At 43.9% G+C, this 27,811-nt stretch overlaps 1 long non-coding RNA gene across 1 annotated transcript; it reads right to left on the bottom strand.

Annotated features, from left to right (window-relative positions):
- Positions 1 to 403: 403 nt before the first annotated feature.
- Positions 404 to 5,022, bottom strand: LOC140387698 (uncharacterized). Its single transcript, XR_011933957.1, has 4 exons — positions 4,964 to 5,022; positions 4,818 to 4,874; positions 724 to 780; positions 404 to 460 (listed from the first exon to the last, which is right to left on the bottom strand). It is a non-coding gene; the product is annotated as an uncharacterized lncRNA (long non-coding RNA).
- Positions 5,023 to 27,811: the final 22,789 nt, after the last annotated feature.

A 27,811-nucleotide genomic window follows, 5' to 3' on the forward strand; every position in this document is an offset into this window, starting at 1 on the left:
TTGCAGAAATAACATGAAACAATATTAATTCACAAGTCACAGAAATTAATAGTAAAGTGGTGAGGAGAATAAAAACATTACTCACCACTGGCAGTGGTCTCTGAAGTTGTTGGTCCTGTACTTGCTGCAGTTGTTGTTGGCACTAAATAGCACAGAAAATGGTACAGACTATTCATACACTACTGCTGCAATTGGTTTCCAAAGTCATGTATAGATACTAGCATCATTACTTCAGTCAATCATCAAGTAGCAAATGCATGTACATCAGTAAGGAGCAAGAAAAATTCATAGGGAATTATAATTTCAATAATTCCCTCCCACAAATTCATAGGTTACTCTTCAGCCCACAGTCTCGAATAAGTTGCCTATGGAAATTGCCTATAGAAGTTGAAACATTACTCACCACTGGTGGTGGTCTCTGAAGTTGTTGGTCCTGTACTTGCTGCAGTTGTTGTTGGCACTAAATAGCACAGAAAAATAGTACAGACTATTCATACACTACTGCTGCAATTGGATTCTAAGGTAATGTATAGATACTAGCATCATTACTTCAGTCAAATCATCAAGTAGCATATGCATGTACATCAGTAAGGAGCAAGAAAAATTCATAGGGAATTATAATTTCAATAATTCCCTCCCACAAATTCATAGGTTACTCTTCAGCCCACAGTCTCGAACAAGTTGCCTATTGAAGTTGCCTACAGAAGTTTAAACATTACTCACAGCTGGTGGTGGTCTCTGAAGTTGTTGGTCCTGTACTTTCTGCAGTTGTTGTTGGCACTAAATAGAACAGAAAATGGTACAGACTAATGTACTTCTGCTGCAATTGGTTTCCAATGTAATGTATACATGCGAGCACCATTGGGGATCAACAAAAAGGCCAAATGGCCTCCTTCTGCACTGTACGGATTCTATGGTTCCATGCTTCTATGGCAGCAATCCACTGGGTCATGAAAATGCAAATACAAGATTTAAATATGTGGTGTCACAAATGTCAATATTCACGTCCTAAACACACATACTGACTGTCAAACACTGGCAGGGGCAAATTACATCAATAAAACTTATTCAGTGAACCGTCCGCTTCTGAAAGTTACAATTGATGCTGCCAGACATTGGGTATCTCAACTAATCATTCACTTTTCCCATACCAATCCAATGGGGAGTTGTAACAATATCAGCGTAAATTTTTATCAATGTTCAACGAGGCAAGTAAAACACCAACAAGATTCTGCACAATGGTCCTCATTTTCAGAGCTCAAATTGTACACAAGCGGAAATAAAGCATTTTCTAATTGCTGTTAGTTGATCAATGCAAAAGCAAACACTCACCATTAATCCCATTGTCAGAATTGTTTTTTTAAATTTAGAGTAGCCATCTATTTTTCCAAATAAGGGGCAATTTAGCGTGGCCAATTCACAGAACCTACAGATCTTTGTGTTGTGGGGAGAGGCCCACGCAGAAATGGGGAGAATGAGCAAACCCCACACACACAGTGATCCAGGGCTGTAATCGATCCTGGGTATCACAGCCTGGAATGCGAACTTCGCGGCCCAAGATCGGAAGAAAGAACAGAGAGTCAGGAACACCGCCCATTACACCACACAAACCCGCCTCCCATCCAATGACTCTGTCTGCATCTCCCGCTGCCTTGGGAAAGCGGGCAGCATAATCAGAGACCCCTCTGAGTATGTAACAGTATGTAATGGAACCTACAAGGAAACAAGCAGTCCGAGATCTGGTCCTGTATAATGAGGCAGGATTTATTCATGATCTCATAGTTCGGGATCCTCTTGGAAGGAGCGACCACAATATGGTGGAATTTAAAATAAAGTTGGAGGATGACAAGGTAAAATCAAACACTAGTGTTTTGTGCTTAAACAAAGGCGATTACAATGGGATGAAAGAAGAACTAGCTAAGGTAGACTGGGAGCAAAGACTTCATGGTGAAGCAGTTGAGGAACAGTGGAGAACCTTCCGAGCGATCTTTCACAGTGTTCAGGAAAGGTTCAAACCGACAAAAAAGAAAGACGATAGAAAGGGGAAAAATCGACTGTGGATATCTAAGGAGGTGAGGGAGAGTATCAAATTGAAGGAAAAAACATACAAAGTGGCAAAAATTAGTGGGAGACTAGAGGACTGGGAAGTCTTTAGGGACAACAGAAAACTACTAAAAAAGCTATAAGGAAGAGTAAGGTAGACTATGAAAGTAAACTTGCTCAGAACATAAAAGCAGATAGTAAAAGCTTCGAACAAATATAGAAGACAAAAAAGAGTGGCTAAGGTAAATATTGGTCCTTTGGCAGATAAGAAGAGAGATTTAATAATAGGAGACGGGGAAATGGCTGAGGAGCTGAACAGATTTTTTGGGTCAGTCTTCACAGTGGAAGACACAAAGAACATGCCAGTGACTGATGGAAATAAAGATATGATTAGTGAGGATCTTGAGACGATTGTCATCTCGAAGGAGGCAGTATTGGGCAAGCTCATGGGGCTAAAGGTAGACAAGTCTCCTGGCCCTGATGGGATGCATCCCAGAGTGTTAAAAGAGATGGCTAGGGAAATTGTAAACGCACTAATGATAATTTATCAAAATTCACTAGACTCTGGGGTGGTCCCAGAGGATTGGAAAGTAGCAGACGTGACACCACTGTTTAAAAAAGGAGGTCGGCAGAAAGCGGGTAATTATAGGCCGGTAAGCTTAACTTCGGTTGTAGGGAAAATGCTGGAATCTATCATTAAGGAGGAAATAGCGGGGCACCTGGAGGTAAATTGTCCCATTGGGCAGACACAGCATGGGTTCATAAAGGGTAGATCGTGTCTGACTAATTTGGTAGAATTTTTTGAGGACGTTACCAATGCAGTAGATAACAGGGAGCCAATGGATGTGGTATATCTGGATTTCCAGAAAGCTTTTGACAAGGTGCCACACAAAAGGTTGCTGCATAAATTAAAGATGCATGGCATTGAGGGTAAAGTGGTAGCATGGGTAGAGGATTGGTTAACTAACAGAAAGCAGAGAGTGGGGATAAATGGGTGTTTCTCTGGCTGGCAACCTGTAACTAGTGGGGTCCCTCAAGGATCAGTGTTGGGCCCGCAGTTGTTCACAATTTACATAGATGATTTGGAGTTGGGGACCATGTGCAATGTGGCAAAGTTTGCAGACGACACTCAGATGAGTGGTAAAGCAAAAAGTGCAGAGGATATCGGAAGTCTGCAGAAGGATTTGGATAGGTTAGGTGAATGGGCTCGGGTCTGGCAGATGGAATTCAATGTTGCCAAGTGTGAGGCTATCCATTTTGGGAGGAATAACAGCAGAATGGATTATTATTTAAACGGTAAGATGTTAAAACATGCTGCTGTGCAGAGGGACCTGGGTGTGCTGGTGCACGAGTCGCAAAAAATTGGTGTGCAGGTGCAACAGGTGATTAAGAAGGCTAATCGAGTTTTGTTTTTCATTGCTAGAGGGATGGAGTTCAAGACTAGGGAGGTTATGCTGCAATTGTGTAAGGTGTTGATGAGGCCACATCTGGAGTATTGTGTTCAGTTTTGGTCTCCTTACCTGAGAAAGGAAATATTGGCACTGGAGGGGGTGCAGAGGAGATTCACTAGGTTGATCCCAGAGTTGAGGGGATTAGATTATGACGAGAGGTTGAGTAGACTGGGACTGTACTCATTGGAGTTTAGAAGGATGCGGGGGGAGCTTATTGAAACATATAAAATTATGAAGGGAATAGATAGGATAGATGCGGGCAGGTTGTTTCCACTGGTCGGGGAAAGCAGAACTAGGGGGCATAGCCTCAAAATAACGGGAAGTAGATTTAGGACCGAGTTTAGGAGGAGCTTCTTCACCCAAAGGGTTGTGAATCTCTGGAATTCCTTGCCCAGTGAAGCAGTTGAGGCTCCTTCTTTAAACCTTTTTAAGAAAAAGATAGATACCTTTCTGAAGAATAAAGGGATTCGGGTTTATGGTGTGCGGGCCGGAGATTGGAGCTGAGTCCACAAAGATCAGCCATGATCTCATTGAATGGCGGAGCAGGCTCAAGGGGCCAGATGGCCTACTCCTGTTCCTAATTCTTATGTTCTTATGTTCTCTCACCTGGCTAACTCAGACTTCCAACATCTTCCATCGAGCAGGAGATACAAAAGTCTGAGAACACGCACTAACAGATTCAAAAACAGCTTCTGCCCCGATGTTGCCACATTCCTAAAGTACCCTCTGATGGACTAATGGTCTGATCTGATCTCTTCCCACATCTTGAAATTAAAATGAAAACGAAAATCGCTTCTTGTCACAAGTAGGCTTCAAATGCAGTGACTGTGAAAAGGCCCTAGTCACCACATTCCGGCGCCTGATACGGAAATTGAACCCACGCTGGTGGCCTTGGTCTGTTTTACAAGCCAGCTATTTAGCCCACTGTGCTAAACCAGCCCCTTCACTATTGAGTAGCACTACACTCCTGTATGATTCACCCGATGCCTATGTCGATCTAATTACATTGTGCATTTTATGTTGACCCCATTATGTACATTCTTTTCATGTATGCAATTATGTTTTTGAGCTCCCCGCGAAAACAATACTTTTCACTGTACCTCGGTACACGTGACAATAAACCAATCCAATCCAAACCAATCCTCAGCAGCAACAGAATTAACCACTGCGCCACCGTGCTGCCCCCATTGTCAGAAATAACAGCAGTGACTATCATTTAAGTTGCCGCTGGTCCAAATTAGCAGAAAGATTACTGCAGACTTTTAAATCATAAATTGCTTGAATTTAGCATCAGATTTTAATGTGGAAAGAAGCTCGACTCACCAGTAATTGTAGTCTGAGAAACAGTAGGTCCCCCTGATACACTCGTTGCAGTTGGCCCTATGTAGCAGAGCAAATATGAAACAGTATTGGTCCACAAATGAAAGAAATTAATCTCATGTGACGAAGTTGAGAAAAACAATACTCACAACTGATGGTGGTCCCTGAAGTTGTAGGTATTCCAGTTCCTGGGATTGGTGTTGAACCTAAATAGAAAGAGAATTGGCGCAGAATTATATTCACTCCTGCTGCAATTGGTTTCCAATGTGATTGTCAGATTGTAGCATCATTAAATCAAGTAGGAAAGGCTTCAAATTTGAGCAGGAACAGAATGATATCCCTAGCCAATGTCTAAAATCAACAATTCCCTCCCGCAATTGCAGTGGTTACACATCAAAGAAGAAAGATGAAGAACAAAGAAATGTACAGCACAGGAACAGACCATTCGGCTCTCCAAGCCTGTGCCGATCATGATGGCCTAACTAAAAAAAAAAATTCTGCCCTTACTCGGGCCGTATAAAGATCAAGCCACGAACAAGAGCAGTTCCTCGACCGCATTGGCTGCAAAAGCCAACTACGTTTCAGGCAGCAACAATGAAATCATCTTGGAGTCTGCAATCGCCACATTAACATTTCTCAACAAGATTTTGATGTTGTTGATCAGTAATCCCTAAATTTTAAAGGCTACTAAATGGTTTACCTTCCAACAATGAAGGGTGCAATTCAAAAAACTCACTGAACAAGTGACATTAATGATCAAGAATTCATCAATTTTAAAATAATGAGCACTTTATTTATTCTGTTTGAAAGAATAATTCATGAGTCATTCTGAATATAAATTTAAAGTGCAAGAATCAACGGGCCCCAAATTCAATATAAATGACTCTTTTACTTTGGAAGTCTACAAATGAGATCCTTTCAAGAATCTCCTTTATACCTCAGCACAAACGTGCATTTTGGTTCTCTTCATTTCTCCTGTTGCCTCACCTAACATCATTCATGCAAATAAATGGATATATCTATCTAAAATTAATGGCACCAAACGCCTAGTTCTTTAAAATGCGTTTGCAAAATGTAAATGTCAAATATTAATTTCAATTTGCACTTTCAAAACACAAATTCAGTCTGTCAAAACCCAGGTTTCCATCCATCAACTCATTTTGGCAGTCTTCCTTGATGCGACCTTTTTAAATTTGAAAATGTTGCCATAAATACTCTCAAGTGGGCACCAAGAACACATTGGACAAGAACCATTACAATCGACAATTTTGTTCTACAACGCCATCCACTCCCAAACGTTATCATTGATAATGCCAGATATCTACTCCAACAGGTCGCAATCATGATTCCAATTACTGGACAATGAAAAGTGGATGCAATATCCACATCAGAAAAAGAGCAAGAAGCACAATCAACCAAGAAGGCGCTGACCAAATACAACATGGAACAACTCAATTTCTACTGATTAAACACACTTCCATTGGAATGGACTGAATATAAGCTGAACTACAATGACGCGCCAATAACACGCCCCTTAGCAGGGACACATTGGCAGCACAAACATCGTATGACAATGAGAATACATTCACTCACAGTTAACACCCATTTCAGAAATAATAGGACTGACTATCCTATTGGTTGGATTAGGGGCAATGTAACACAGGACATGTGGGATAGTTAAAAATCACACATAGCTCTCAATTAACAACAGTTTTATCGTCTCAAAGAAGCTCTGCTCACCTGTAATTCCAGTCTCAGAAACAGTGATACCTGTGAATGTCACTGATGTTGGCGCTAGGTTGCAGAAATAACATGAAACAATATTAATTCACAAGTCACTGAAATTAATAGTAAAGTGGTGAGGAGAATAAAAACATGACTCACCACTGGCGGTGGTCTCTGAAGTTGTTGGTCCTGTACTTGATGCAGCTGTTGTTGGCACTAAATAGCACAGAAAATAGTACAGACTATTCATACACTGCAGCTGCAATTGGATTCTAAGGTAATGTATAGGTACTAGCATCATTACTTCAGTCAAATCATCAAGTAGCATATGCATGTACATCAGGAAGGCGCAAGAAAAATTCATAGGGAATTATAATTTCAATAATTCCCTCCCACAAATTCATAGGTTACTCTTCAGCCCACAGTCTCGAACAAGTTGCCTACAGAAGTTTAAACAAGACGGTGCTCCACAATTTCGACATACACTTCAGTGCTGAAGTCAACGAAAGTTTAGAAATGTACCTGTTCCAGCAGCGCTTGCAGGGTAAGGACGAGCCTTTCCACTCCTATTTAACACACCTCCGCATCCTCGCGCAATCCTGTGGCTACGGGCCCACCTCCGACTCCATGATACGCGACCAGATTGTTTTTGGGGTCATGTCGGACACCCTGCGTCAGCAGCTCCTTAAAGTTAAGCAACCCTAGTGACTGCCATCGAGACCTGTGTCCTGCATAAGAATGCCACCAGCTGGTACTCCTACATACAGGCAGCTGAAACGGAACGGCAAGGGCCCCATGAGGCGGAACGGGTCCAAACGATCGAACACCTCCCGGGCCGCAGTCTGGAGGAGGGCGTCCATTTTGTGCGCTTTCCTAGGCCTCCCGCGCTTGTACGCGCCAAACGAGGGGCGGTAACGTGAAGAAATGCGATGCGCAGGCCCTCACCACTCAAGACCGTACCGCGCATACATGGTAGCGCAACAAACGCACTGACGTCACGACGTGCGGCAACTGTGGCTCCGCCCACTTAAAGCAGCAAGCCCTGCAAAATCACGACTGTGCCTACACTGTGGCTGGCTTGGCCACTATGCTGCCTGCTGCCGAGCAGCCCAGCCTGCCAACTTGCAACGATTTAACCAGCCTCGCAGGACTGTTCGGGCAATCCAACCCACCTTCACCGAGTCCGATCCTGACTTCATGCAGACCAGTGACACCGAGGACAGGGAGCTTTTTCGAGTCGATGTCATAACCAAGAACAGGCTGTCCCCGAATCGAATGCACCAGCCGCTGTTGGTGCACAGCATTGATCCGGACGACGAGTGGTGTGCCACCCTGACGGTCAACCGATCCCAGATCAGATTCCGTCTGGACACTGGTGCTTCCGCCAATCTCCTCGCATTGTCAGCATTTCAAACTCTGGGGGTCAAACCAACAATTCTTCCATCCAATTTCCAACTGGTCGACTATAATGGTAACGTCATCCCTGCCACCGGGCAATGCCAACTCGAGGTTACGCACAACTCGCGAAAAGTCACCCTACCTTTCGGGATCGTGGGCTCCTCAAAGGACTCCCTGCTAGGCGCACAGACGTGCAAGCCCCTTAACCTCGTGCAGCGTGTACATTCCCTCTCTCCAGAGGACACGTCTGACTTCCAAGATGCGGACTTCAGGGCGCAACTAAGTGCCATCATCACTCAACACCGAGATGTTTTCGAAGGCATGGGCACACTTCCCTACAATTCCCTACACATACAAAATCCTGCTCAAACAGGACGCCACGCTTGTGGTTCATGCACCTCGCAGAGTCCCAGCACCCCTCAAGGACCGCCTCAAGTAGCAGCTGCAGGACCTCCAGGACCAAGGAGTGCTTTCCAGAGTGACGGAACCAACCGACTGGGTCAGTTCCATGGTGTGCGTCAAGAAGCCTTCCGGCGAGCTCCGGATCTGTATCGACCTGACGGATTTAAATCGTAACATCATGCGGGAGCATTACCCTATCCCCAAGCGTGAGGAGATCACGTGCGAGATGACTCGAGCCAACATATTCACCAAGCTGGATGCATCAAAGGGTTTCTGGCAGATTCAATTGAACAAGTCCAGCAGAAAGCTGAGTACTTTCAACACCCCATTTGGCAGGTACTGCTACAATAGAATGGCATTTGGAATCATATCAGCATCTGATGTGTTCCACCGCATCATGGAGCAGATGATGGAGGGCATCGAGGGTGTGCGCGTCTATGTGGATGACATCATCATCTGGTCCACCACCCCGCAGGAGCATATCAGTCGCCTCCAACGCATTTTTCAGCGAATACGGGACCAAGGCCTGCGCCTCAACAGAGCCAAATGTTCGTTCGGACAGACCAAACTCAAGTTTTTAGGAGACCACATCTCCTGGTTGGGTGTGAGGCCGGATGCGGACAAGGTGGCAGCCATCACGGCCATGCAGAAGCCGGCGGATAAGAAGGCGGTGCTCAGGTTCTTAGGAATGGTCAACTTCCTAGGAAAGTTCATCCCTAACCTCGCTTCCCACACCACGGCTCTCCGCAACCTAGTTAGGAAGACGACGGACTTCCAGTGGCTTCCCGCCCACCAGCATAAATGGGAGGAGCTCAAGGTCAAGCTGACCACCGCCCCGGTATTGCCGTTTTTCGATCCTGCAAGGGAGACGAAAATGTCAATGGACGCTAGCCAATCTGGCATAGGGGCGGTGCTCCTGCACGAGATGATGGCCCCTCGTCATGGGCCCCTGTTGCCTATGCGTCACGGGCCATGACCCCCACAGAGCAGCGCTATGCGCAAATCGAGAAGGAGTGCCTAGGCCTGTTGACCGGTGTCGACAATTTCCATGACTACGTGTATGGCCTTCCCCAGTTCACTGTGGAGACCGACCATCGCCCGCTGGTCGGCATCATCCAAAAAGACCTCAATGACATGACCCCTCGCCTACAACGCATTCTGCTCAAGCTCCGGAGATCCGATTTCCAGCTCGTGTACACACCGGGTAAGGACCTGACCATAGCCGACGTCTGTCCAGGGCAGTCACCACTCCGTCTGACCCAGAGGGGTTTGTTTGCCAAGTCGACGCCCATGTGGCCGTCACAGCCGCCAATCTGCCGGCCACGGATGAATGCCTAACCCACATTCGCCGTGAGACTGCGGCTGACCCCCTGCTACAACATGTGATGCGCCACATGACTGACGGATGGCTCAAGGGACAATGCCCGCAGTTCTATAATATTCGAGACGATTTGGCAGTCGTTGATGGCATCCTCCCTAAAGCTGGACCGTATTGTGATCCCACACAGCATGCATCACCTGGTTTTAGAGCAGCTGCACGAGGGCCACCTCGGCATAGAGAAGTGCCGACAGAGGGCCCAAGAGGCTGTCTACTGGCCTGGCATAAATGAGGACATTGCCAACACTGTGCTCAATTGCCCCACCTGTCAGCGGTTCCAGCCGACCCAACCACGGGAGACCCTTCAACCCCATGAATTGGTCACGTCCCCTTGGTCTAAGGTAGGCGTGGACCTGTTCCATGCGCCCGGCAGGGTCTATGTTCTCATAGTTGATTATTTTTCCAGCTATCCCGAGGTTGTACACCTGCACGACAACACGTCATCGGCTGTTATCCGTGCCTGCAAAGAGACCTTTGCTCGTCACGGCATCCCACTCACTGTGATGTCGGACAATGGCCCTGCTTCACGAGCCAGGAATGGTCTAACTTCGCCAGCAGGTACAACTTTGTACACGTGACGTCCAGTCCCCTGCACTCCCAGTCAAATGGCAAAGCAGAAAAGGGCGTCCACATCGCAAGGCTGCTGATGCTAGATCCGACTTCAGCCTCACCTTGCTGGCCTATCGCTCGGCTCCACTGTCCACGGGCCTGTCACCAGCCCAGCTGCTGATGGGTCGCACCCTCAGGACCACTGTCCCGTCCATTCATGTCCCAGACTTCGATCATGCTCCGGTCCTTCAGCGGATGCAACAGTCTCGCGCGCAGCACAAGGCGGTGCATGACGCTCGAGCGACTGACCGTCCGGCTCTGGCGTCAGGTGACGATTATGTCTATGGTCTGCCAACCTTCACAGTAGAGACTGACCACAGACCCCTAGTTCATATCATACACAAGGACTTGAATGACATGATGCCCAGGCTCCAGTGCATTCTCCTTCGGCTCCGCAGGTATGATTTCAAACTGGTTTACACACCTGGAAAGGAGCTAATCATCGCGGGTGCCCTGTCGCGTGCCATCACCTCGCCCTGTGAGCAGGTAGACTTCATACGCCAAATTGAAGCACAGGTGCAACTGTGTGCCAGCACTCTCCCGGCATCTGACGAACGATTCGTCATCATTCGAGAAGAGGCAGCCAAGGACCCTCTTCTGCAGCGGGTCATACATCACCTCACGAATGGCTGGCAGAAAGGGCAATACCCCCAGTTCTATAATGTAAAGGATGACCTAACACTGTCGAGGGGATCCTCCTTAAATTGGATCGCATCATCATTCTTCGCAGCCTCCAGAGCTTAGTGCTCACGCAGATCCACGAGGGACACCTCGATATTGAGAAGTGCAGGCGCAGGGCCCGGCAGGCTGTCTATTGGCTCAGCATCAATGAGGATATATCAAACGTGGTCCTCAATTACGTGACCTGCCAGCGCTTCCAGCCTGCTCAGCCCAAAGAAACACCCCAGCAGCACGAGATCATGACCTCTCCGTGGTCTAAGGTAGGAGTTGACCTTTTTCACACCAATGGGCGTGACTACGTCCTTATCATTGACTACTTCTCCAGTTACCCGGAGGTGGTGAAACTGTCCGACTTAACATCCAGGATTGTCATAAAGGCCTGCAAGGAGGCATTTGCCAGGCATAGTATCCCGCTCACGGTTATGAGCGACAACGGTCCCTGTTTTTATAGTCAAGAATGGTCCAATTTCGCAAAGCAATACCAGTTCCAGCACATCACCTTGAGCCCGCATTACCCGCAAACTAATGGGAAGGTTGAAAAAGGGGTCCATATCGTGAAGCAAATGCTCTGCAAGGCTGCGGACTCAGCTTCGGACTTTAACCTTGCTCTTCTGGCATACAGGGCAACCCCTCTGTCCAATGGTATGTCACCGGCACAGCTCCTTATGAATCGTAACCTGCGGACGACTGTTCCGGCCATTCATTTACCTGACCTGGATCACCTTCCAGTGCTGCAAAAGATGCAGCAAATCAGAGCCCGGCTTTTGTGAGGGCCACGAAGAATCCAGCACGAGTTTTAAGGATACAAAGTAATAACATTTATTTACAATAACATATATATATATATATATATATATATATATAACAGCAGCAACAACTTTCCTTGCTGCACACTCCATCCTGCTGGTTCCAAACTGGCCAGCTTTATTTATACTTGGAGTTTACTAATGGTTTCTCCACCCCCTCATTGGGGAAGCCCATACTCCCACAGGATTGTGGGATTGTCATTACACCGGCAAAAGCTGACATATGATGCTCATGCTACTGATCTGCCCGTGCTCTCTCCGAAGGATGCTGTTCGCATCAAGTTGCCTGGTGGAGGCTGGTCAGCTCCAGCTGTTGTTGTTTGACAGGCTGCTCCCAGGTCGTTTGTGGTTCGCATGGCTGATGGATCCATTGCCTGTCCACCACCGGATCTCACGTTCCCAGATGTTGTTATGCCTTATCCAGACACCTCGCTCCACGAGGCCACCAATCTGGCTGCATACCAGCCTGTCAAGACGCCATCATCCCCACCTCCACCTCTCAGGCGGTCAACAAGAATCCAACGCCAGCCCCAACGACTGGACTTATAAATAGTTCCTTTGTATATATATATTGTTATGCTTATGCACGCTAGACACCTTACATGTACATATGCAGTCACTCACCAATTGCTGTAAATACTTATTTCTGTAAATATGTTGTATATGCTCTAAGCAACTGACAACGTTTTTTTAAAAAGGGGGATGTCATAATATGCACCCATGCACATCATGAGGTAAACGCAGGCAGTAACAGACACCCAGGTGAGCCAATCAACATACAGAACAGAACACAACCAATCACCAGACAGAACACCAGAGGAGGGCTTCCAACTATAAAACACACAAGGCATCAACACTCCGCCTCTTTCCACTGGTGACAACTGTAGTGACAGTCAGGGTGAACATATCAATCAACACCTTCTACACGTGGATCAGAGCTAGCCTGGTCTAGATAGTTAGAGTTAGTTTACTTGAGTAGTAGAGAGTCAACCCACAGGCAGCTGTGTGCTTCGTTACTGAAGTTCAATAAATCTTATTGAACCAACGCCTACGTTTGGTGTATGCTTTATCATTTATCTGCACCGTGTGCAGTCTGTGTTACCCCAGGGTGAATAACACAACAGTTTTCTGAAGGTGCAATTCACTTAGTGCCTCTTCCCAGCCTGCTCCCTGTAGCCCTGCACATTCTTCCTTTTCACATAATAATAATTCCTTTTTAATTGCATTGATTGAACCCCCACACCACTCATCCCCCTCCCCCCACCCCCAGCCTGCCATACACTCCCCCCAACCTCACCATGCTCTCAGGCCATGCATTCCAGATCCTAACCACTAATTGTGTGAAGTATTTTTTCCTCATGAAGCCATTGTTTCTTTTGCAATGATCTTAAATCTATACCCTCTAGTTCACAATCCTTCCCTCAATGGGAACAGTTGCCCCATACCTATTCTGTCAAGTCTCCACATATTTTATATACCTCTTACGAATCTTCTCTCAACATTCTCTTCTCTAAGGAAACAGCCCAAACGTTTCCTATATATCTGCATAACTGCAGTTCCTCATCCATGGCACCATTCTCATTCCTCTTTTTTGCATCCTCTCTAAAGCTTTCACATCCTTCCTAAACTGTGGTGCCCAGGACTGGATGCAATACCCCAGTTGAGGATTGAACTAATGTTTTGTGCAGGTTTAACAGAAACCTCCTAGCGTTTCTATTATATGCCCTTGATATAACCTAGATTGAGTGTGCTCTAGTAGTCATGTCCTCAACTTAACAAGCCACCATCAATGTTTAATGCACATATACCCACGGGTCCCTCTGCTCCTCCACCCCTTTAAAATTGTAGCTTTTATTTTACATTGTCTGCCCACATTTTTCTGCTGCAATGAATCACATCACATTTCTTGGCATTAAATTTCATCTGCCACTTGCCCGCCTGTTTCCTGAAGCTGTCCATGTCCTTTTGAAGTTCATCCTATCCTCCTCACAGTTCACAATACTTCCAAAAGTTTAACCTTATCCCAGAGTAGTTCGGAGGATTTTTAGAATTCTTCATATAGGGCAGCTTCATGTCAAAGTATAACCCCTTTTGTTTGTTTTATCGTGATCTACTGGTGATTACTTCAATCCGAGTTGAGATGTGACTAAGCAGGAGACAAATCCAACTTGATAAAGTTCACTAATTCTGCACACAAATCTTGGAAAATCCATAAGGGATACTGCTCCTCACTCACTCCCTCATTCATTCTGACTTCATAGCCCTCAAATAGTTCTACAGCTTTGACTGACTTGGGTAGTTCGACAATTGCAGTTGCCCAATCATTATGATCAGTTTTACTAGCACACCGTTCTCTCCAGCTACTTTAGTTCCTCTTCAGCCTGGACTGTGGAAACTTATATAACTGGCTTACTAGTCTTGTATCATGCCTGATTTGGATATGTGCTTCCTGGCTGATAACGCCTTTGTGACTGCCCTTGAAAATGTTGCTTAATTATTCAATAGCTGATCAAGCTTTTTGGTCACCTCAACTTGGGAAAGTTCCAGTGTAACTTCAGCTTGTGAAGCCAGTCTTTATCGAATCACATTTCTTTCTTGAACTGCTGCAATCCTTGAGATGTCAATATGCCGACAGTGCTGTTAGGGGGGGATTTCAGGATTTTGACCCAGCAACAGTGAAGTAACAGTGTTACATTTTCAAGTCAGGATGGTGAGTGACCTGGAGGGGAACCTCCAGGTGGTATTCCCAAGTATTCTGCTGCTCCTATCCTTCTAGATGGAAGTGGCCGTCGGTTTGGAAGTCACTGCAATTGTTTGTCGGTGATGGGGGACTTGAATGTTTATGGAAAGGGGAGCAATAAATTGGGCTTCTTTGTCTTAGATTGTGTCGAGCTTCTTGACTGTTGTTGGAGCTGCACATGTCCAGGCAAGTGGAGAGTATTTCATTACATTCTTGACTGGTGTCTTGTAGATGGTGGACAGGCTTTTGGGGGGGGGGGGGGGGGGTGTCAGGAGGTGAGTTACTTGCTGCAGGATTCCTAGCCTTCAATCTGATCTGATGGCCTGCTCTGTATGTGCTGATGTACAGTTGATTTACTAACACCTTTGTACAAGAGTCACTGTCTTTTGAGTGATTGTTAGGGGCATAAATGCTGTGTGGTTCTTGCTGCTCTTTGCTTAGGCATTCTGGCTTCACTTCAAGAGTGTAAAATCTAACCTTGTAACATCGCTATTTTCCATCACTGCTGGAACAATCTTTCTTTGCTGCTCTGGCCTTCACTCAGCAAGATGTTGCAATATACCCTTTCTTTGGCAATTGAAGCATTTGATATTTCTTTAAAGATGGCTGAGCTATAAGGTTGCCAATACAACAATAACAAGTCACTAAACTGCAATTACCAACACTCTTCTGCTCAGGTTTCCACACTTTAGGCCTGGCATTAGCCTTCTGATCGTGGACAGAGGCTGTACTAGTTACTTGGGTGGGACATAATTCCCAAGCATTCTTCTTTGCCATGTTCATGGAAAGAGCAATCTTACACCTTAGCTCAAATGTAAGATTTTGTGTGTTAAGTAAAATTAATTGGATTCTTCCATGCACCAACACGCACATAAATCTATCTCTAAAGGTACAGTCTAAGGATGTGCCAAAGTTGGAAGGCAGAGATAAATTCTTCAGTCCCACAATGCACTCCCCATTGTTTCATTACCTTTCTGAATTCTGGTTCCACATTTGTAGCTTTCCATTAACTGTAGAGACTTTTAATCATAGATCATAGAATTTTACAGTGCAGAAGGAGGCCATTCGGCCCATCGAGTCTGCACCGGCTCTTGGAAAGAGCACCCTACCTACGGTCAACACCTCCACCCTATCCCCATAACCCAGTAACTCCACCCAACACTAAGGGCAATTTTGGACACTAAGGGCAATTTTATCATGGCCAATCCACCTCACCTGCACATCTTTGGACTGTGGGAGGAAATCGGAGCACCCGGAGGAAACCCACGCACACACGGGGAGGATGTGCAGACTCCGCACAGACAGTGACCCAAGCCAGAATCGAACCTGGGACCCTGGAGTTGTGAAGCAATTGTGCTATCCACAATGCTACCGTGCTGCCCACATATTTCATGGGGGTTGAAACATTCTGCAATCATGGTGATGCTTATTTTGAAAGGCACATCTTAGCCTCGTGGGGAGCCAAAAGATTTGTTAGTGTGCCAGGCATTTCCAGGCCAGAAGATATGTTAGTATGCTGTACACATCCAGGCCAATTTCTGTCAGCAAAATTACTTTCTTGATCTCTTTACCTCCACCTTCATGATCCAAACAACGATTTATTCTGAAAACAATACCCACTGTTTCGATATTCAAACTGAAAGATTTTTGAGCCCTCTCGTATGTTCAAAGCCTTGTGATGGATTCCATGGGTGCAGGCATTTCCAAATTCAACAGTCACACAGTGAACACTTCATTCTGGCTATCTATAACAGTGATACCACGTTTCATGCACGCCTGCTAAGGTCATAAGGCAGACGAGAATCAAGTCCGTGTTTGTGAGAAAACATCTCAATAGGTCAGTTGAGGGAGAACAAATTCAGCAGACCCTGACAATAATCGGTCCCAGTGAGAAAGGCAGCACAGGTGCTCAAGACTCCCAAATCAGCAACACCTTCCTATTTTCTGGCTGGGCAGAGTACATACATGCTTGCCCCAAGCACTGTAATTTTTCAACACTACAGATCTATGTTGCATTCTAAAAATGTTCACTGCCCACAATAAAATGGTTACGTTTACTCATTAGTTATCACCTGCCCAAACTGTTGCTCTCATTTATGTTCCCTAATCAATTCTCTAACCATATGTGCAAATACATTTTTCAGACAATAATTCAGTCTTTTGATACTACTTGCATTTGTCATGTGGGAACATTGAAGCAGCACAGTAAGTTAATGCATTGCATTTGCTGGGTACTCTTAATATGTATCAGACAGACAATTTAGCACATTGATGTACGATAATACTATTTCCAGTTCTCTCGCGCTTTGACAAACAGTCATCCAGACTTGTATCTGAGGTTTTGCTATTATATATTGCAGGATATCATCATTCACCAGTTGTGCAGCCTCAGGCAGAACCAGTTGTAGTGACACTATTTCAACTGTTCCTTCTGAATAACGTTAATAACACTCAAAATCACAACCACCAATTCAATTTTGAAACTACTCTTGTAGAATTTCACCAGAAGACAATGCGACACACGTTGAGCAAGAAATATTATATATAAAAAATGAGCAGAGATTTACATTGCATTCTCCTAAACAATAGTGGTCAAGTGTTGAGAATGCGGCTGTAATGGGTTTGTACTGAACAGGAGCAGAAGCTCCAAGAGTACACTTCTGTTAAATTATTTGCGAATGCATTTTGGAAAAAAAAGGACTCACCCAGTGTAGTGGTTGGCACTGTTGTCATTATTTCCTCTGAAGAAAAACAAAAGCATGCACAACTGAATTGAGATAATATTAAGAGGTTTGCTATGATTCACCACATACAGAAAAGCATTTTAAACCTATTACTAAAAACACACCATCACACTGTAACCAGTCATAACACTTAGGAACATAAATAGGAGCTGGAGTGGACTATTAGGCCTCTTGAAACTGCTCCGCGATTCAGTAAGATCATGGCTGATCTGATTAAGGTTTTAAATCTACTTTCCTGTCTGATGCCCCTATCCATAACCTTCATCTCCTTTTCTGATCAAAAATGTGTCTACCTCAGTCTTGAATATATTCAATGTCCTTTCCCCTACTGCTCTCTTGGGGAGGGAATTCCAAAATCAATGCCCCTCTGAGGGAAGAAATTCTTCCTCGTGTGCAGTTTGATTGGGAGATGCCTTGTTTTAAAATTGTGACCGCTTTCTAATTTTCCTCATGTGGGGAAATATCCTCTCAGCAACAATTCTGTCAAGGCCCCCCACAATCATGGATAAACACAACAAATAGCAGCATCTGTGGAGAGACAAACAAAGTTAATGTTCTGAGTCCACATAGCCCATCAACAGGAATCTCCACAGATGCTGCCAAACCTGCTGAGTTTATCCAGCATTTTCTGTTTTATTTTGGGGTGGCACAGTGACACAGTGGTTAGCACAGCACCAAGGACCCCGGTTCGATACCGGCCCGGTTAGGTGGATTGGCCACGCTAAATTGCTCCTTAATTGGGAATTTATTTTTAAATTCTGTTTTTATTTCAGATTTCCACCATCCACAGTATCTTGCTTTAATACCCTCAAAATCTGATCTGTTTCAGTAAGATCAACTGTTACTCCTGTCATGTGACAGTTCCTTTAAGAAATGGGTGTTTACAAATGGGTGTGTATATAAATATTTGTAGTGAGAGTACCTTGAAGAAATGTGTGTTTATTACTGCAGTGATGTCAGAGAGTGGGTGGAGCTGGGCTGTCTGTCACCGTTTTACTTTCGTTTTAGGCTGTTTGCTGCATGGTGTGTTTTAGTTTTGTTTTCAGGGTGGGAGCTGAAACCAGACACAGCAGCTGTACTGTTGATCACTCTGCCATGAAAAGACTATCTCTTGATCATTTGGTGAATTCAGAATTATAAATGTTTTCAGTAGTGACTTTAACCTGATGCGCTTCTGTTAAAAGGTGTTTCTTTTGTAAGTCTTCTGGATATTAAAAGGACAGCATAAGCTTTACTTAGTGTTGTATTCTTTGGGGGTTGTATTTGAATTAATGGTTGCTAAGATGTTCACTGTATGTTTTAAAAAGGTTAAATATTAGTTCATAGAATAAACATTGTTTGCTTTTAAAACATACTTTTCCATTTCTGCTGTACCACACCTGTAGAGTGGGCTGTGTGCTCCCCATACCACAATCTATTAAAAGGTGAGGGTCAGGTGAACTCCATGATACACTTTGGGGTTCTCTAAACCCTGGCCCATAACAAATTGGGGGCTCGTCCAGAAAAAAAGCCTATCTACTGGATTGGCTTTGTGACCTTAAAGACAGTGAGGGGTGAGCATATTGTGGTTGCTTTTCAGGTGTGGTATTTCAGTTTAAGTAGGGAGTGTGTTGTGGACAGTGGCTCTTTCAGAGGCTCTGAAGTTTTTGGGGGGTGGAGACTAAAAGCAGACTGTTGGATTTGGCAAAAAACATTGCAGTTAACATTACCTGACAAAATGATAAAAGATGAGGTCATTATGGTGGTGGCTAAGCATTTAAAGTTGCCCGAGATACAGTTTGACTCATTGGAAATAGCAAAAATTCAGATGCAAATTAAACAAATGGAACATGAGAAAGAATTAAAGCAGCTTGAATATGAAAGAGAGGAAAAAGAAAGAGAGAGAGAGAGAGAGAGCGGAAAAAGAAAGAGAAAGAGATAGAGCGGAAAGAGGAAGAGAAAGAGAGAGAGAGAGAGGAAAAAGAAAAGGAGAGAGAAGAAGGGAGAAAAGAAAGAATGGCCCTAGCAGAACAAAAAGAAAGAGAAAGGAAGATACAGATCAGGGAAAAGATAAAGAGAGAGTTTAAACTTCAGAAAATGGCCATGAAACATGACAGTCAGTTATAATTGGCAGGCGTAAAGGGAAACATACAGTTGGATGATAGTGATGAGGATAGTGAGAAAGAGCGTCATAATCAAAGGCTTGGTGGGAATCTATTTACATATGACCAAGCATTGCCAAGGTTTGATGAGAAGGAGTTAGAAGCCTTTTTCATTTCATTTGAGAAGGTGGCTAAACAAATGAAATTACCACAGGACATGTGGGTATTACTGATTCAAACAAAGCTAGTAGGTAGGGTAGTGAAGTCCGGAGTCACTACCGGAGGAGATATCTGAGACGTATGAGGAGGTGAATAAAATACATCTTAGGTGCTTATGAACTAGTGCCTGAAGCCTACAGACAAAGGTTTAGAAATTTAAGGAAAGAATTTGGTAAAATATACATGGCGTTTGAAAGGATCAGAGTAATTTTGATCGGTGGATAAGGGCTTTGAAAATAGACCAAACGCATGAAGCTCTCAGAGAAATTATACTTTTGGAGGAGTTTAAAAATTCAATTCCTGATGTAATGAGAACTCATGTGGAAGAGCAGAGGGGTAAAACGGCGAGGTTTGCAGCAGAAATGGCAGATGATTATGAATTAGTTCATAAATCAGAGCTTGGTTCCGACATCAGTTTCAGCCTGTGAGGGATAGAAACTGGAGCATGAGAAATACTCAAGTGGTAAAGGTAAAGGTGATGTGATGGGAGATAATAAGGAGAGTGTACCACAGATTAAAAAAGAAATCCAGGAGGGTGGAAAAGACATGAAAAGTTTCAAATGTTTTCACTGTCATAAGCTAGGCCATGTAAAGTCACAGTGTTGGTGGTTGAAGAAAAGCACTGGGAAGGCTGATGTGGTAAAACAGGATTAAGACAGTGGGGTTTGTTAAAGTGGTAAAGGAAAGCCCAAGTGAAGTGAAGGGGGTGCAAAAGATTGTACAGCCTGATCAAGAGGTGATTGATAAGAAGGTGCCAGATCTCTTTAAAGAATTTACTTGTGTGGGTAAAGTTTACTCATGTGTATCAGGAGGAGCAGGTAAAGAAGTCACAATTTTAAGAGATACGGGAACTAGTCAATCTTTAATGGTAAGAGATGAGGAGTTATGGAGTTTGGGAAGAATGTTGCGAGAAAAGGTGGTAATATGTGGAATTCAGGGTGAGAGGAGTAGTGTTCAATTACATAAGGTAAGGTTGGAAAATCCAGTGAAGAGTGGTGAAGTGGTCGTAGGAGTATTAGAGAAACTATCTTGTCCAGGAATACACTTTATCTTGGGTAATGATATAGCTGGATCGCAGGTGGGAGTGATGCCTACTGTGGTTGGTAAGCCAGTGAAAATCAGACAACTGAAGTGTTGAAGGACGAATATCCTGGGATTTCTCCGGATTGTGTAGTAACAAGGTCGCAAAGTCACAGGTTAAGACAAGAGGAGAAATCAAAGAGTGAACATGAAATTGAAATGCAATTATCAGAAACGATTTTTGATCAAATGGTTGAAAAAGAACAAGAACCGGTGGAGGATGAGACGGATACTTTTAGTTCAGGAAAATGATGGTCGGAGTTACGACAAAAAGATAGAGAAATAAAACGGAGTATCAGAAAGCATATACGGAAGAGGAATCTGAAATGAAATGAAATAAAAATCGCTTATTGTCACAATTTGGCTTCAAATGAAGTTACTGTGAAAAGCCCCTAGTCGCCACATTCCGGCGCCTGTTCGGGGAGGCTGGTACGGGAATTGAACCGTGCTGCTGGCCTGCCTTGGTCTGCTTTAAAAGCCAGTGATTTAGCCCAGTGTGCTAAACCAGCCCCATGCATGTATACCAGAGTGTTATTAACGTAAAAGTGATGTCTTGATGAGAAAATTGAGACCTTTACATATGCAGGCGGATGAACAGTGGGCAGACGTTCATCAAGTTATATTGCTGGTAGGGTATAGCGAGGAGGTGTTGCGAGATGCACATGAGGTATCAGTGGGAGGTCATTTGGGAATAAGGAAAACTCAAGCTAAAATCCAGAAACAATTTTATTGGCCTGGACAACAAACAAAGAACAAAGAACAAAGAAATGTACAGCACAGGAACAGGCCCTTCGGCCCTCCAAGCCCGTGCCGACCATACTGCCCGACTAAACTACAATCTTCTACACTTCCTGGGTCCGTATCCTTCTATTCCCATCCTATTCATATATTTGTCAAGATGCCCCTTAAATGTCCCTATCGTCCCTGCCTCCACTACCTCCTCCGGTAGTGAGTTCCAGGCACCCACTACCCTCTGCGTAAAAAACTTGCCTCGTACATCTACTCTAAACTTTGCCCCTCTCACCTTAAACCTATGCCCCCTAGTAATTGACCCCTCTACCCTGGGGAAAAGCCTCTGACTATCCACTCTGTCTATGCCCCTCATAATTTTGTATACCTCTATCAGGTCGCCCCTCAACCTCCTTCGTTCCAGTGAGAACAAACCGAGTTTATTCAATCGCTCCTCATAGCTTATGCCCTCCATACCAGGCAACATTCTGGTAAATCTCTTCTGCACCCTCTCTAAAGCCTCCACATCCTTCTGGTAGTGTGGCGACCAGAATTGAACACTATACTCCAAGTGTGGCCTAACTAAGGTTCTATACAGCTGCAACATGACTTGCCAATTCTTATACTCAATGCCCCGGCCAATGAAGGCAAGCATGCCGTATGCCTTCTTGACTACCTTCTCCACCTGTGTAGCCCCTTTCAGTGATCTGTGGACCTGTACTCCTAGATCTCTTTGACTTTCAATACTCTTGAGGGTTCTACCATTCACTGTATATTCCCTACCTGCATTAGCCCTTCCAAAATGCATTACCTCACATTTGTCCAGGTTAAACTCCATCTGCCATCTCTCCGCCCAAGTCTCCAGACAATCTAAATCCTGCTGTATCCTCAGACAGTCCTCATCGCTATCCGCAATTCCACCAACCTTTGTGTCGTCTGCAAACTTACTAATCAGACCAGTTACATTTTCCTCCAAATCATTTATATATACTACAAAGAGCAAAGGTCCCAGCACTGATCCCTGTGGAACACCAATGGTCACAGCCCTCCAATTAGAAAAGCATCCCTCCATTGCTACCCTCTGCCTTCTATGGCCTAGCCAGTTCTGTATCCACCTTGCCAGTTCACCCCTGATCCCGTGTGACTTCACCTTTTGTACTAGTCTACCATGAGGGACCTTGTCAAAGGCCTTACTGAAGTCCATATAGACAACATCTACTGCCCTACCTGCATCAATCATCTTAGTGACCTCCTCGAAAAACTCTATCAAGTTAGTGAGACACGACCTCCCCTTCACAAAACCGTGCTGCCTCTCACTAATACATACATACTAATACATGGACTACATGAAGATGTAGTTAAATTATGTCACACATGTCAAGTGATCGGGAAACCTCAAGCAGTGATAAAACCAGCGCCCTTAATATCCATTCCAGCATTTGAAGAATCTTTTACAAGGGTCCTAATTGATTGCATAGGACCGCTTCCTAAAACGAAAAGTGGGAATCAATATCTTTTGACTATAATGGATGTGTCTACTAGGTTTCCAGAGGCCATTCCAGTATGTAATATTACAGCTAAAAATATTGTGGAGGAGTTACTTAAATTCTTTACTAGATATGGACTGCCCACAGAAATAAAATCGGATCAAGGATCAAATTTTACCTCAAGGTTATTCAAAGAAGTTCTGGATAGCTTAGGAATAAAACAATTTAAATCAACTGCATACCATCCAGAATCACAGGGAGCGTGAGAAAGGTGGCATTAGACATTAAAGACAATGTTGAGGGATTATTGTCATGATTATCCAGAGGATTGGGATAAAGGAATTTCATTCGTACTGTTTGCAATTAGGGATGCACTTAATGAGTCAACCAAATTTAGTCCTTTTGAGCTAGTTTTTGATCATGAGGTAAGAGGACCACTTAAATTGATTAAAGAAAAATTGGTGAGTGAGAAATCAGAAATTACATTATTGGATTAAGTGTCAAATTTCAGGGAACGATTAAATAGAGCAGGTGAATTGGCTAGACAACATTTAAAAGTTGCACAAAATGTGATGAAACGGGTACCGGACAAGAAATCCAAACTTCGTAGTTTTGCCATTGGAGATAAAGTTTTAGTGTTGTTTCCAGTGGTAGGTGAACCTTTAAAAGCAAGGTTTTGTGGACCTTATCAGATTGAAAGGAAATTAAGTGAGGTGAATTATGTGGCACAAACGCTGGATAGAAGGAAAACTCACCGAGTTTGTCATGTGAATATGCTTAAAAGGTACTTTGAAAGGGAAGGAGAGAAAAAGGAGGAGGTTTTAATGATTCTAACTCAAAGTGACGAACCAAATCCAGATGACTGTAAATTTGACATACCTCAAATTAAATTGGAAAACGAGGATATTCTTAAAAATTGTAATAAATTGTTGAGTTACCTTCCAGAGGAAAAATGGAATGACCTGAAAGAGTTATTGATATCACATGGGCATATTTGTGGAGATAAATTGGGAAGTACTTGTGGTGGTATGTATTAGGGGTCATGTGGGACTGTGAAGCCGTGATGCTATTGGCTGACAGATCCCGGGTCCTGGTTGGCTGTTGACTCCTGGCTCTGCCCTGAAGGCGGAGTATAAGAACCCGAGCTTCTCCCCGCCGCTTCATTCTGTTGCTGAACTGCTGGGGACATGTCTCGCTTAATAAAGCCTCATCGACTTCATCACTACTCGTCTCTCTCGTAAGTCATTGTGCGCTACAGTACTAAAATGGCTATACATGATGTAGATGTGGGAAATGCTGTTCCAATCAAACAACATCCGTACAGACTTAACCCTTTTGAATTGGCACAGGTTAACAAAGAGATTGCGAGTATGCTTAAAAATGGTATAATTGAAGTGGGTTGCAGCCAATGGAGCTCACCCATAATGATGGTAGCTAAACTAGACAGTAGCCAACGGTTGTGTGTGGACTATAGAAAGGTTAATGCAGTTACAAGAATGGACTCTTATCCTATCCCACGTTTGGAGGATTGCCCTGAGAAAGTGGGACAATCAGCTTTTATTTCCAAACTGGATTTACTTAAAGGTTACTGGCAGGTATCTTTATCCGAAAGGGCGATGGAGATTTCAGCTTTTGTGATTCCGGATGGTATATACCAATTCAAAGTTATGCCATTTGGCATGAAAAACACCCCAGCCACATTTCAACGGTTAACTAACAAAGTTGTTTCAGGATTACCCAATTGTGCGGTATACATCGACGATCTGGTAATTTTCAGCCAGACATGGAGAGAACATGTAAAACATCTGATGGAGTTATTTGATCGACTTCAGGAGGTGGGATTGGTGGTATACCTAGCCAAAAGTGAATTTAGAAAAGCCCAAGCCACTTTCCTTGAGGAGTTTTCGATACCCTTGAGATGAAGGGAAATAATGCGATTTCTTGGCATGAGTGGCATGATCGAACATTTGTGCAAAATGTTTGGAGCGTGGTGGCTCCACTGATGTAGGATATGTAGGAGCAGAAGTAGGCCATTTGGCCTATCGAGTCTGCTCCACCATTTAATGAGATTGTGCCTGATCTGATATTATCCTCAACTCCACACTCCCACTTTTTCTCCATAACCTTTAATTCCCTTACTGATGAAAAATCTGCCTATCTCAGCAGTGAACATCTTTAACGACCCAGCCTCTACAGTTCTCAGCGGTAAAGAATTCCACAGATACACTACCCTCTGAGAGATCAAATTCCTCTTCATCTCTGTCTTAATTGGGCAACCCCTTATTATTTGATTCTGCCCTCTGAACTTAGGCTCTTCCAGAAGAGGAAACATCTTCTCAGCATCTACCCTGTCAAGCCTCCTGAGAATCTTATATGTCTCAATAAAGAACCCTCTCAATCTTCTAAACTCCAGTGATTACAGGCCCAACCTACTCAACCTCTCCTCAGAGAAAAACCCTCCATACCCAGGATCAACCTGGTGAACCAACTGTGGACTACCTCCAATGCCAGTATAGCTTACCTTAAGAAAAGGGGACCAAAACTGTTCACAGTTTTCCAGGTGTGGTTTAACTAGTGCCTTGTATAGTTTTCGAAGGACTTCTCTATTTTTATACTCCATTCCATTCAAAATAAAGGCCTTCATTTGATTTGCCTTCCAATTTCCTGCTGAACTTGCACTTTAGACTTTTTGTGATGTATAACAAGATTCATGTGTGTTGGTCTTTTGCTGAGAATTCACAATGTGCAGCTCCACATGATACTTGGCCTGCGTTTAAGCTGCCATGAAGGTCAGGAGAACAAGATTCCAAACTAATTCCCTGTCATCGGGAAACTGCTTCTTGGCCTCCTGACAAATCTTGCTCCCAAGCCCTCCATGATTGCCGCTGTGAGTGGGAACAGAGAGTTCCTTCCTTTGTGTCAATTCGCAACTTGCTTTCTTACCTATCTTTGTGCAATCAACAAATTTGGCTACAAAACATTTGGTCCTTTCATCAAAGTTATTAATAAAGATCATAAACACTTGAGGCCCCAGCACTGATACCCACTGAGGTCAATTGTTAGGAAATGAGCAGTAAAATGGTATCATGTGGTTTTAGCTCCTGTCCAACCCTTTTCAGCCAGGCAGAAGGAGTTAAAATTCTGTGAATGTGTCTTTAACAATGAGGCTATCCTTGCAATGTGCTTACAATATCTCATGGTCATCAATCCGAAATGAAAAATTACTGGGGAATTTTTTTTCCTCATGATTATTTGATCAATTTTCAAATCATAATCAATGAGAAGTGCATGACAAAATGCTATAACTAATAATGTGGTTAAATATGACTTACTCAATTCACAAAACGGGTGTATTCTGAACTGAAATATATGTTAATTGTATGTTGTGGTGCTCAGTATCATTATATCTAAATTGACAATGAATATTTCAAAAGGTTAGCTTCCAGTTAGGTGTTGGAGTGATAGTGGGCTGCAAGTTTGTATGTGACACTGAAAAACATATGGCCATTCCTGAATCCACGTTCAGGTAAATATATGTTGACAAATCCATCTTATCACTTGTGCCTTGCAGTGGCCCCTTTAAAGATTGACTGCTACACCACATGTAGATCCGGTTTTCCTGAACACAGCTAATCAATAGCATTCCTCTTCCTAATCAATTAGAATGACAGAGGGACTAACAGCACTGCTTTTTAACATTCAAACTCATACTTACGGCAGGTTGTGGTTCCATTATGGCACGTACTGTAAGATATAAAATTAAAATGTTCCAGTATTGTATTCATTTGGGGAAAGCAATAGCAAATTGGCCTTTATTTTAACAACAATTCATGTTTTTGTTCATTGAACAAATTTGCTTGTTTTGCTCAAATTTGACCAAAACGACTTGTTAAAATTCATTTATGGGATGTGCGCGTCGCTGGCTAGGCCAACATTCATTGCCAGTCCTAATTGTCCTTGAGAAGGTGATGGTGAGCTGCGATGTAGACACACCCATAATGCTATTAAGGAGAGAGTTCCAGAATTTTGATTCAGTGATAGTGAAGACATGGCGATATATTTCCAAGTTTTCATAGATTATCATAGAACTTAAGTGCAGAAGGAGGCCATTTGGCCCATCAAGTCTGCACTGGCTCTTGGAAAGAGCACCCTATCCAAGGTCAACACCTCCACCCTATCCCCATAACCCAGTAACCCCACCCAACACTAAGGGCAATTTTGGACACTATGGGCAATTTAGCATGGCCAATCCACCTAACCTGCACATCTTTGGATTGTGGGAGGAAACCGGAGCACGCAGAGGAAACCCACGCACACACGGGGAGGATGTGCAGACTCCGCACAGACAGTGACCCAAGCCGGAATCGAACCTGGGACCCTGGAGCTGTGAAGCAATTGTGCTATCCACAATGCTACCGTGCTGTTAAGACAGTGAGTTATTTGCCATCATGAACAGCACTGGGGTATGCATTTACCCTGGGATACATTGCATTGGAGCTCATTTTAGTCCCTTTTTAAACATTTAAGCAGGTCCACATAGCTTTACTCTGCGTTCTATATGATTAGAAGCATTCTCAATAAGACAGGGGAGACGGTCAAAAATATCTGCAATGTCGCTGAGCAGTTTGCAATTCTTAATCATCCAAACAACGTGCATAAGCGCTTGACAAATTCTACCACATAGTGTGTACGTCTTTAATGCGTTTCCTATTGATTGGGTGTGTAAATTAACAGGCCAATAATGCTAATGATGAAATGCATCAAATGAATTGTGCAAAGAACGAGAAGAGCCCAAGAGAAGAGTGGCAGGTTCTATCCAATCATACTGGCAACAACCTCCCAAATGGCGATGTGGGCACAAAATCCCGCCAAAATCAGAACATGAGAAACTCACCAGCGAAATCTCGTTTTCAGATTA

Source organism: Scyliorhinus torazame, chromosome 13 (assembly GCF_047496885.1).
Source record: "Scyliorhinus torazame isolate Kashiwa2021f chromosome 13, sScyTor2.1, whole genome shotgun sequence".
NCBI lineage: Eukaryota > Metazoa > Chordata > Chondrichthyes > Carcharhiniformes > Scyliorhinidae > Scyliorhinus > Scyliorhinus torazame.